Below are 12,665 nucleotides of genomic sequence, written 5' to 3' on the forward strand. Positions count from 1 at the left end.
TTTGCAAAGAGATCAAGTAATTACATCCGCGTTGGAGTCCCACACACTTGTTGAACGGGGACGCGCTTACCTTAGTCTCATTTTCCGTGAATCAACAGTTTGGAGTTTAGTAGAGAAGCCTCAGAATGTCCCATTATTTAAGATATTTATGAGAAGGCCGACATAACTAAAAAATACGTGTAGTAAATGACAAGGGAAAGGTAAGACACCCTCGTGGAAGAAACCAGGACGTAGGAACAAATAAAACACCGAAACAGAATTAAATATTAAGCTGGTTTTGTAGCGGCTGGGTTGGGTAATATCTGGGCATAAATGGGGCATGGCATGGCCTCGATGACGTACTTTAGCAGTGACCAGTGTGCAGACGTGGCAAGATAGAATTATCTCTTGATTATGGATAATTTTCCTCATTTTTTAATTCCAGCATCTTCAAGTGTCATTGATGATTATCAGAAACATGTAAAAAATGCGCCGGAGTTTCTTCGGGGCAGTCGAGTTTTCTGTACAGCGTATGATGCTGTATGAAACCCTCAGCCACGGCCATGAAACTCTCAGTCTGCCCTGGTGGGCCTGGGTTGTTGCGGTGCCAGACGCACGATCATGGCTAATTTTAACCTTAAAAAAAAACTACTGAGGCTAGAGGGCTGGAATTTGGTATGTTTCATGATTGGAGGGTGGATGATCAACGTACCAATTTGCAGCCCTCTAGCCTCAGTAGTTTTTAAGATCTGAGGGCGGACAGAAAAAGTGCGGACGGTCAGACAAAGCCGGCACAATAGTTTTCTTTTACAGAAAACTAAAAGTAAGTAGTATTGAAAACGCATGAGTGAATCATTGCTGGTACTTTTTTGTTAGTGATTATATCATCAGATGTGATAAACATGGCTAGTCATTATGGAGGAATGTAAGTAGCATTAGAGAGAGCTGAGGAATTAATGGCCGTGTAATTATGAACACCTGTAGTTTGTTGCTCTTCCACTCAGGCTACAGTCCTATGTTATTAATTCACAAATGCGTATTTATATCTTTATGATTATTATTTGTGTTGATGTAACATTGTAGTTTTTTGTATATCATTGTTTGGTGTATAAAGCAATTTGGCTTGTTCAGCGTACAGAATTATTCCTTTTCAATCATTAAAATATTTAAAAAGAATTAGGATTATAGAAAGGTAGACAGCTCTGTTTTTAAGAGTTACTTTTATTCAACTACTATTATAATTACCTTATTCTTAAAGTATAACTGGTTTTTATTCTGCCTTTTCTTCTTTAACATTCACAGACAGCCATTAAGTTCTCTATCTCTTTGCAAATGCTTATTTATATCTTTATGATTATTATTTGTGCTGTTGTAATATTGCAGTTTTTTGCATATCATTGTTTGGTGTATAACCATTAAATCTGTACCATGAAGCAGTTTGGCTTTTTCATCATACAGAAGTATTCGTTTTCAATCTTTAAAAATATTTAAAAAGAATTAGGATTATAGAAAGGTACACCGCTCTGTTTTTAAGAGTTGCTTTTATTCAATTATTATTAAAATTGCCTTATTCTTAAAATATAACTGGTTTTTATTCTCCATTTTCTTCTTTAACATTCACAGACAGCCATTAAGTTCTATATCTTTTGCAAATGCAATGCCAAGTCATTATAGGATTCCTTATCCGTTTTGAGACTTAGGCTCCTTAGCTTAAATGAGGTAGAAGAGAACCAGTCTCCATCCTGAGAGAGATTGGATGATAGTTAAAATAGACAAAAAATAGCAACAAAGGAATAGGAAAAATTCAGTTAAACAGAAAAGCAATATTTGGGAGATTCCTTTACTCTACTGATTTTCACTACTCGGGGCCACTGTATGATAAACTATACCAGTAAAATGTATCGTATTCTTTTCTTTATTTATTCTCTTATTTATTTTCATTCTCAGAAGCTGTTGACCCCAAGAATCTGCATTTGATCTCCATGGCATCTGTTGTCATATATTCGCCTCATTATATTCACAGTTTAACCTGCGGGGAAAAATTTTTTTATATATTTTTTTTTAAACTCTCCTGTTTGTGAATTACCCTCTTGATCATCTCATAATGATTTGCCTAAATTGAAATACCTTTTGGCAGGAGCTGTTGATGAATGCTGATTAGGAAGGCTAGATATTTATGGTAAACTGTTCATACCAGGGGGGAAGACTCTTGGAGAGCTAATTACTAAATCAGGAGCTTATCTTCCTCATTAGCGATTGTATAAGAGATTGAAGGTGGCTCCTTCTTAGAATTAACTTGGCCTGTGAATGTGTATATTTATTTATATATATATATATATATATATATATATATATATATATATATATATATATATATATATATATATATATATATATATATATAAATATATATATATATATATATATATATATATATATACGCACACATACACATACATATAAACATACACCCTTACATTATGAATTATGGAAAACTTTGCCGAGTACTAATACCCACAGGAGAGAGAACTAGCACACAAGATATCGTCTAGTATATATAGATTTGTGTGAGAGATTACATCAACCAGGCGGCGGCGAACATTCCGAATAAGGTTTGATGCAATCTGATGAAATTCTTTTATCATATTATTTAATCTCTCAACGTGCATAACGAAACTCAAAAGAGGTACTATTAATATGCATATATTTCAAGCTTAGCCGGGAGGATTAGAGCTTTTATTATTTTTCTTAGCTTCGATGAAGTTTATACAGATCTCTTTCATTTATACAGACTGCCTTTGAGAGATTTACATTTATGAACTGATAGCCGAGAGATTGTGCATATCATGCTTGCGTGATTGCACGCGCAAGTCGCTAACATTTTAAGACTTCGTCGCGGATGCCGTTTTGTTCAGCGAACAGTAACCGCTTTTTGACCAGTATTGCTTAATTGTGGGATTACTTTGATACCGGGAGCGAAGCCCCCCCCCCACCCCCGCCCCCCGCGTCTGTCTTATGTAAAGTCATTGGAAAGCTAATTAAGATTTTCGTAGTAAGTTGTTTATATACAATCGTTACACAGGTTCTTTTGTTGTGGGCACTTATCTTCTCAAAATTTACATATCTCGTCTTGTAATCTTAGATGAGATGTTTTTCATGAGAGTGAATTCGTATCTGATGGAGTCTGTACCAAACTAATCTCACTAGTCCATCTTGTAAGTTAATTTAGTTTTTTTTGGTGGGGGGGGGGTTTCTGAAAAGAAAACTATTGTGCCGGCTTTGTCTGTCCGCCCACAGATCTTAAAAACTACTGAGGCTAGAGGGCTGCAAATTGGTATGTTGATCATCCACCCTCCAATCATCAACCATACCAAATTGCAGCCCTCTAGCCTCAGTAGTTTTTATTTTATTTAAGGTTAAAGTTAGTTATAATCGAGTTTCTGGCAGCGATATAGGACAGGCCACCACCGGGCCGTGGTTAAATTTTCATTGGCCGCGACTCATACAGCGTTATACCGAGACCACCGAAAGATAGATCTGTTTTCGGTGTCCTTGATTATACTCTGTACGGAAAACTCGATTGAGCCGAAGAAACTTCTGCTCATTTTTTACTTTTTTTGTTTTTTGTTTTCGTTTTTCGCAGCATTTAAAAAATAAGCAGCAATAATTATTTGAACCTGCATCTAAGAAAAAGATTTTGTGCTTTGGTGCGGACAGTATACGCTTGTTTTTTTTTTCTCTTATTATTTTTTTTTTTTTTCCTAATGTTTATAATCACTGTCTTTACATTTTCGAGTGCCTGCAATTAGATTTTCTGCGAGGGTCGCTTCTTCTCCGCCCTTTCCTTACCTCACTCTTTCTCTCTTTCTCTCCAGACATCTCCAGCCACATTAGTATATAATTTAGTTCGAGTCGCCTTGAGAATTCCCAGAGCACTCGATGTTTTTATCGCATTTTCTCTCGATATCTTTCTTCATCATTTTAGCTCAGAGCAGTTTTGCAAAGCAATTTTGCAGTATTGCTGTATTGTAGCTATGATATTCAAAGCAAATTTAGATTCACAGCGGTGTTCTTATTTTGCAGTATTGCTGTATTGTAGCTATGATATTCAAAGCAAATTTAGATTTACAGCGGTGTTCTGTAGATGATCAGATTTGAACAGGTAATTTAGGAGTCCTCTAGAAAAATGAGAAGGAAGTAAATGGGAAAAAATGGATGACAAGCGAGAAACAGCTAAATTAGAATGAATGGCTGGTGAATGAATTATCTGCTAACAGAAAAGTAAATAAATAAAAAAATAACGCGTAGGAGAAAATGAAATGAATCGAAACACAGACCAGAAAAAATTAGATTACTCGAGACGAAAACACGTAGAAGAGAATTTAAAAAATCGAAGCGAAATCCGGAAAAAATCAAATTAAAATCGAAGAAGAGACTCAGAAGAAAATTAAATAAATCGAAACACAACCCAGAAAAACTAAATAAATCGAAGCCAAATCCAGAAAAAATTAAATGAATAGGAACAAAACCCAGAAAAATTAAATTAATCGAAACAAAAACGCGTAGAGGAGATAATTAAATAAATCGAAACAAAACCCAGAAAAAATTGAATAAATCGAAATAAAATCCAGACAAAATTAAATAAATGAAACAACCCCCAGGAAAAATTAAATAACTCGAAACAAAATCCAGAAAAATTTAATTAATCGAAACAAACCCCAGAAAAAAATTAAATAAATCGAAACAACCCCCAGAAAAAATTAAATTAATCGGAACAAAACCCAGGAAAAACTAAACCCAAGCAAAACCCAGAACAAATGAAATAAATCGACCCAACCCCCAGAAAAATAAATAAATTGAAACAAAAACAAGTAAGAGAAAATTAACAGAAGACCAAGCGGAAACTGAACGAATAAAAAATAGCTCAAATTAGGTAGAAATAAAATTGAAAAAAGAATTAAATGGTCTGTAGCAACAGAGAGCAGGTTAGGTAGAAATAAAATGGGGGAAAAAGAATTGATAGCGGGAGCAATAGTATCAGCAGGAGGTGGAGCCAACCATTAATTGGAACCTCCTCATTCTCGCTGACATCGAAGATTCAAGAACGTCTCATTGGCCGGTGTTCGGTGGCTAAGGTCCGTCCGGATCGCTTCCTACAAATCCGGTGTGACGAGTTTCTGGCCTCTGGTAGCCGTGCAAGCACATTTTCCACCTGTTGAGTCGCCGCGTCCTCCTCCTCCTCCTCCTCCTCCTCCTCCTCCTCCTCCTCCTCCTCCTCCTTTTAAACTTTTCGATAGGTGCTTGTGTTTGTGCTTGTGTTTGGTGCCGGTTCGTTTTAATCTCTCTCTCTCTCTCTCTCTCCTCTCTCTCTCTCTCTCTCTCTCTCTCTCTCTCTCTCTCAGTGATATGGCATAGTGACATTTCTGTGTAAACGATGAACATGAATGGATATATTTCTCTCTCTCTCTCTCTCTCTCTCTCTCTCTCTCTCTCTCTCTCTCTCTCTCTCTCTCTCTGTGATATGGCATAGTGACATTTCTGTGCAAACACCGAAAATGAATCTCTCTCTCTCTCTCTCTCTCTCTCTCTCTCTCTCTCTCTCTCTCTCTCTCTCTCTCTCTCTCTCTCTCTGTGATATGGCATAGTGACATTTCTGTGAAACACCGAAATATGATAGTGACATCTCTCTCTCTCAAACACTCTCTCTCTGAATCTCTCAGTATTATGAGGTGTTGATATTTCTGTGTAAACGCTAAAAATGAATGGAAATAAGTCTCTCTCTCTCTCTCTCTCTCTCTCTCTCTCTCTCTCTCTCTCTCTCTCTCAATAAAATTTTGTAAAATTTAAAAAAGCTTGTTAAATGTCACGAACTATCAGTAGAATTTTTTATCGTTGTACTGGCTTAGATATAAACGAATTCCTTCAACTGATTAACGAGAATGATACTCGGTCTTGTGTGGCCCATCATTAACCTTCTAAAATTTTAAGCACTTTTTTTTTTACAGTAAACAGGTATTTTATTTGTGCATAGCAAGTCACACACAGATATCATTTCGTTTATGTTTTTTTTTTCACTTTTTACTTTTATGAAAAAGAAAACTATTGAGATGGTCTTGTTTGTCCGTCCGTACTTTTTCTCTCCGCACTTTTCTGTCCGCCCTCAGATCTTAAAAACTACTGAGGCTAGAGGACTGCAAATTGGCATATTGATCATCCACCCTCCAATCATCAAACATACCAAATTGCAGCCCTCTAGCTTCAGTAGTTTTTATTTTATTTACGGTTAAAGTTAGCCATGACCGTACGTCTGGCAACGCTATAGGACATGCGACCACCGGGCCGTGGTTAAAATTTCATGGTCCGCGGGTCACACAGCATTATATGCTTTACAGAAAACTCGATTGCGCCAAAGAAACTTCGGCGCATGTTTTACTGTTTGACGTTTTTTGTTTGTGTTTTTCTTATTATTTTTTGATGAATGCTAAATGTTTGCGCTGAAGAAGTTTTCCGTCATAATTATTATAATTATAATTATAATTCCAACGAAAATATTGAATAAATATTCACTAGAAATACTTTTTTATAGTTAAATCTTTGTGTTGGTGTAATGCCATTGAATACTGTGTAATATATTATTTGATGAAATCACGAAATTCACGACAACTGTAATTAAATATCTGTCATTAAAAATGTGAGAATTTCGAAACGCCATGATGAAATAGAGCACCATTAGAAACCAGGATATAAAAATACCTTTTGTATTTACGAACAAACCAGTCACATTCCCGTTTTCTGTGACCTCTGCTGACCTGAGTGATCTAGATGCTGAGAGTGGATGTAAGGTCGATTTTCCCGTCTCTCCCGCGAGAGGCTGAGATTACGTTTGATTGGCAGAGGCGATCAGGATTCTTTTCTCTTATGCTGCGCTATCATTTACTTTGTTGTTGGGTTTTGTTATTGGTATTGTTGTGGTGATGATTTTGTTATTGTTGTTGTTGTTGTTGCTGTTGTTGTTGGGGGTTTAGGGTTGTTATCGTTTTTGTGATTAGTTAGTTTTTTTTTTTCCGCTTTCTACCTTTTCGTGTTATTTCTACAGTTGCTTTTCTCAGCTTGTCGTATTAGTTTCTCTCTGATCAGTCTCTCTCTCTCTCTTATCTTTATCTTTGTTATATCCATTAAGTAAACTGGCCGGCTCCTATTATTTTCAATGAATGAGCTCTCTCTCTCTCTCTCTCTCTCTCTCTCTCTCTCTCTCTCTCTCTCTCTCTTTGTCTTTGTTATATCCAGTAAGCAAACTGGCCGACTCCTATTATTTTCAATGAATGAGCTTTCTCTCTCTCTCTCTCTCTCTCTCTCTCTCTCTCTCTCTCTCTCTCTCTCTCTCTCTCTCTCTCTCTCTCTGTCTTTGTTATACCCATTAAGCAAGCAGCCCGGCTCCTTCTCCCATTATTTTCATTGAAAGTCTCTCTCTCTCTCTCTCTCTCTCTCTCTCTCTCTCTCTCTCTCTCTCTCTCTCTCTCTCTCTCTCCCTCTCTCTCATATTCATTAAGTAAACTGCCAGCTTCTATTATTTTCAATGAATGAGCTCTCTCTCTCTCTCTCTCTCTCTCTCTCTCTCTCTCTCTCTCTCTCTCTCTCTCTCTGAATTTTGCTGAGGGTGACATGTGAGTTATATCCATTTTGGCCTGATTGCGATCAGGGACTGCCAACTGCAAATTACAAAGCGCAAACGAGACGACGTAAGCGATGCTAATGCCGTACCTCTCGTTCTCTCTTACTGGCTCTCAATGCGATGAGTCGAGACGCTTGTAGCCATTAAGCATGCTCCGAGATGATGATGTTGTTTGGCACAAACAAAGTTTGTTTACCCGAGTGTTCACAGACCCCCCGTAGGGAGGGTTATAGCGCCGTCAGTGCGCCTTATGCGGTGCGCTGTAGGCATCACTTGTAAGGTTCTTTGTAGCTGCTGCTTTAACTCTTTCGTTCCTTTTACTGTACCTCCTTTCATATTCTCTTGCGTCTTACTTTCCTCAACTCTCTCCTAACAGTTGATTCATAGTGCAACTGCTTTGAGGTTTTCCTCCTGTTACGCCTTTCAAACCTTTTACTGTCAGTTTCCGTTTCAGCGCTGAATGACCTCATAGGTCCCAGTGCTTGGCCGTTGCCCTAAATTCTATATTCCATTCAACCAATTCAATTTCATGTTCAGGTATGAATTACGCGTGTTCTGCTGGGATGGTTAGTGAGCGTTTATTTTTTTAAATTATTATTTTTTTTTTTTTTTGTATATTTTTATGATTTTTTAAGGGTGTACGTGTGTGAATTTGAGGAGGAAGTATGGACGCAATTAAGAAATGTTTGTTTGTTTGTGTGTGTGTGTGTGTGTGTGTGTGTGTGTGTGTGTGTGTGTGTGTGTGTAATTGGGTGAAGTGAATGTACAGTTTATTCATTCCTGCTCCTCTGAGATTTGAGTATTAGGCACGGGTGTTGTTTATATTACATACATTATATATATATATATATATATATATATATATATATATATATATATATATATATATATATATATATATATATATATATATATATATATATATGTGTGTGTATATATATATATATATACATATTTACATATATATATATATATACATATATACTAAACATTAATTAAGAAAGCCTTCATCATTTACTTGACATGAAAGAGTATGTATGGTGTTTATACGTAGCGTTTTTTGTGTGTGTAATTGTAGCAAGTGGCATATTTAAAGTATATTTGAGTTGTTTCTGTGGGAAAAAAATCGGTTTTTCACTCATCTATAATACCGGAGAATTTCGTAAAAACTGCAGCATTTTTTTATTTCTTAATAATAATAATAATAATAATAATAATAATAATAATAATAATAATAATAATAATAATAATAACAATAATAATAATAGTTTTAGTTTGTGTCTGTTAAACGAGTATAATTAATTTATTTTCTGTAATAATAATAATAATAGTTTTAGTTTGCCTTTGTTAAACGAGTATTATTGACTTATTTTCTATAATAATAATAATAATAATAATAATAATGATAATAATAATAATAATAATAATAAACAGGAATGCCAAAGGTTGGCCAGCTAAGAGTATCATTATCAAATTCACTCCCGAAAGCAAATAGAGAGAGAGAGAGAGAGAGAGAGAGAGAGAGAGAGAGAGAGAGAGAGAGAGAGAGAGAGAGAGCCCAAATGACCACTCACTACCCAACCTCTAAAGAATGTATTTACTTTTCACACCAACACATTCCTTTTAATTTAGTGTAATTACGCATCAATACATAATAATACTTTATAAACCTTTGTGTGTGTGTGTGTGTGTGTATATCTTAGTACCTGAGAATTCCAGACTGATGACGCCTATAATGGCGATGATGATATGCCGACCGGCGTGTAATGAAAGGGTGGTGATGAAGGCAGCGGCGCCCTAATGGTGATGATAGCGATGCTTAGAGGCCGCGATTCATCATTGATGCTTATCCTGATAAAGGGATGAATGATGAATAAAGTACGGCTGGGCGGGGCCGGAGCGCGCTCGGATGCGCCGCCATCATGTCGTGAGGTGGATTTTTTTTTTATTTTTATTCTTTTCAATTTTTTTTTTTAATTCGTGTGATTTTACAGTTAAATCCTTACTTAAGTGAAATTGTGAGTGGGTGGAAAATGGTGGAGGTTTTCTTAAATTATTGTCTTTCGGTATATTTTTATACAGTATAATATATATATATATATATATATATATATATATATATATATATATATATATATATATATATATATATATATATATATATATATATATATATATGTATGTATGAGTAAAGTGTTTTTTGAGCTCCAGTTTTTTTCCACAAATAATTACTTTAAAAATGAATGATAACTGAATTTATTTCATTTAGATTAAATTGAATGATACCTAATTTCATTTCATTTAATTAAGAATCAGTGACACCTGAATTTAATTTCGTGCATTTTTCATTTTTGTCATCCTTGATTTGATAAAAAGATTTAGATTAATACAATTTTCTATGTAATTTGTTCTTAACATTGTCCTCCCGTTATCTTTAATATCGTTAGGCGAATGTTAAAAACACAATTCATAGAAGTAATTAATTTTTAACTAAATGAAATTAAATAAGGTATCACTCAAATTTGATTAAATTCGGGTTGCATCAGTTTTAACTAAATTAAGTAGATTCAGGTGTCATTTTTGACCAAATGAAGTCAGATTCAGGTATCATCAGTTTTAATTAAATTAATTTTAATTAAATTAATTCAGGTATCAAAAATTTTAATTAAATCAAGTAGATTCAGGTATCATTAGTTTTAACTAAATTAAGTAGATTCAGGTATGATCATTTTTAACTAAATTAAGTAGATTCAGGTATCAAAATTTTTAACTAAATGAATTCAGATATCAAAATTTTTAACTAAATTAAGTAGACTCAGGTATCATCATTTTTAACTAACTAAAGTAGATTCAGGTATCAAAATTTTTAGCTAAATTAAGTAGGTTCAGGTATCATTTTTGACTAAAGGAAGTCAGATTCAGGTATCACCAGTTTTAACAAAATTAATTTTAACTAAATAATTGAGATATCAAAATTTTTAGCTAAATTAAGTAGATTCGGGTATCAGCATTTTCAACTAAGTTAAGTAGATTCAGGTATCAAAATTTTTGACCAAATTAATTTTAACTAAATCAATTCAGGTATCAAAATTTTTAACTACATTAAGTAGAGTCAGGTATCATTTTTCACTAAATGAAATCAAATTCAGGTATCACCATTTTTAATTAGATAATTTAGGCATCATTCATTTTCAAAGTCATTATTTGTGCAGCAACGAATAAAAAAAAAAGAAAAAACTAGATAAAAAAAAAACACTCTACCAACCCTCAATGACTATTGACACGAAACTTTATATATATATATATATATATATATATATATATATATATATATATATATATATATATATATATATATATATATATATATATATATATATATATATATATATATATATATATAGCTTCTCCTGTTATTAAGTATACGTAAGAGCAACAACGCCTTAACAAGTAATAAGTAAGAAATAATAAATGACTCACCAATCAGCTGTTTTTTTCATTATAGATATATGTTATTAACACCAGGAGGATTCGGTAGCAATAAGGGCAGTAGCAACAACCAGAGTTAATAACAGTAATGGCAGCTTGGTTGATGATAGAAGAAGCGCTGTCGGTAGCGAAGCGCTAATTACTTTGCTAGAGACTGCAATTTTAATAACGATGTATAACTGCAGTAATTTAGCTCACCGTCCTGGAGATATGATGCTAACTTTTCCATCATAGCAAGATAGAAGTCTGATTGATTTTTTTTTTATTTATTTTTTTATTTATTTTTTTTTGTAGATGGAGACAGTTTTCGATTGTGTCTTAGGTCGTGCAACCTTTTTTTTTTTGTATTTGTGTATGTATGTGAGTGTATATGTATGTATTTTATATAATGTATATATATATATATATATATATATATATATATATATATATATATATATATATATATATATATATATATATTCTTGCCTTCTTCAAGAATCTGATCGTCTAAACATACTGATGCAGACTTCAGAATACTTCAGGATCATTTAACCTAAGGATACTTCCACGGTACGGTGAGACATCATAAACGGCATTGGCAGCTTATCGCAAACATGCCACTGACAAGTTGAATACAAGTCATAGAGTTATTGGTTTTCAACTTGTTTACGATTTGCATGTGATAATTTGCCGACAGGTTTAATACAAGTCATCGACTTTCTGGTGGCCCTAACCAGACTCTGAATCAAAAAGTTTTCAACTTGTTTGTGATTTGTATCAGATGATTTGCCGATTGTGTTTATGACATTTACCTAGTGTACTTCTACATTATGGAGAAACATGTCATAAACATGCATTGGCAACTTATCAGAAACACATCACCGACAAGTTGAATACAAGTCATCGAGTTATTCGCTCGCCACATCCGGGCTCTGAATTGAAAAGTTTTTGACTTGTTTGTGATTTGTATCAGATGATTTGCCGACACATGTTTACGACATTTACCTAGGGTGCGTCTACATTAAACATGTCATAAACATGCATTGGCAACTTATCACAAACATGTCACTGACAAGTCGAATACAAGTCATCGAGTTATTCGTACTTCACTTCCGGACTCTGAATCGAAAAGTTGTCAACTTGTTTGTGATTTGTATCAGATAATTTGCTGACACGTGTTTATGACATTTACCTAGGGTGCTTGTCATTATGGTGAAACATGTCCTAAACATTGGCAACTTATCACAAACATGTCACTGACAAGTCGAACACAAGTCATCAACTTATTCGTTCGCCATATCCGGGCTCTGAATCGAAAAGTTTTCAACTTATTTGTGATTTGTATCAGATAATTTGCCGACATGTGTTTATATGACATGCTTTCCTTGTGTTGTGGACGCACCCAAACAGGATCGATTCGAATGTCACCTGTGTTTATCAGACGACCGAAAACCACAAAATTGCAAATAAAGACAGGAATTTCTTCAGTGCACAATAAATGTTAAGTGGACCACATGGGGAGAAAATAGGTTTCTCCCAAAGA

Source organism: Macrobrachium rosenbergii, chromosome 8 (genome assembly GCF_040412425.1).
Source record: "Macrobrachium rosenbergii isolate ZJJX-2024 chromosome 8, ASM4041242v1, whole genome shotgun sequence".
NCBI classification, from domain to species: Eukaryota; Metazoa; Arthropoda; class Malacostraca; order Decapoda; family Palaemonidae; genus Macrobrachium; species Macrobrachium rosenbergii.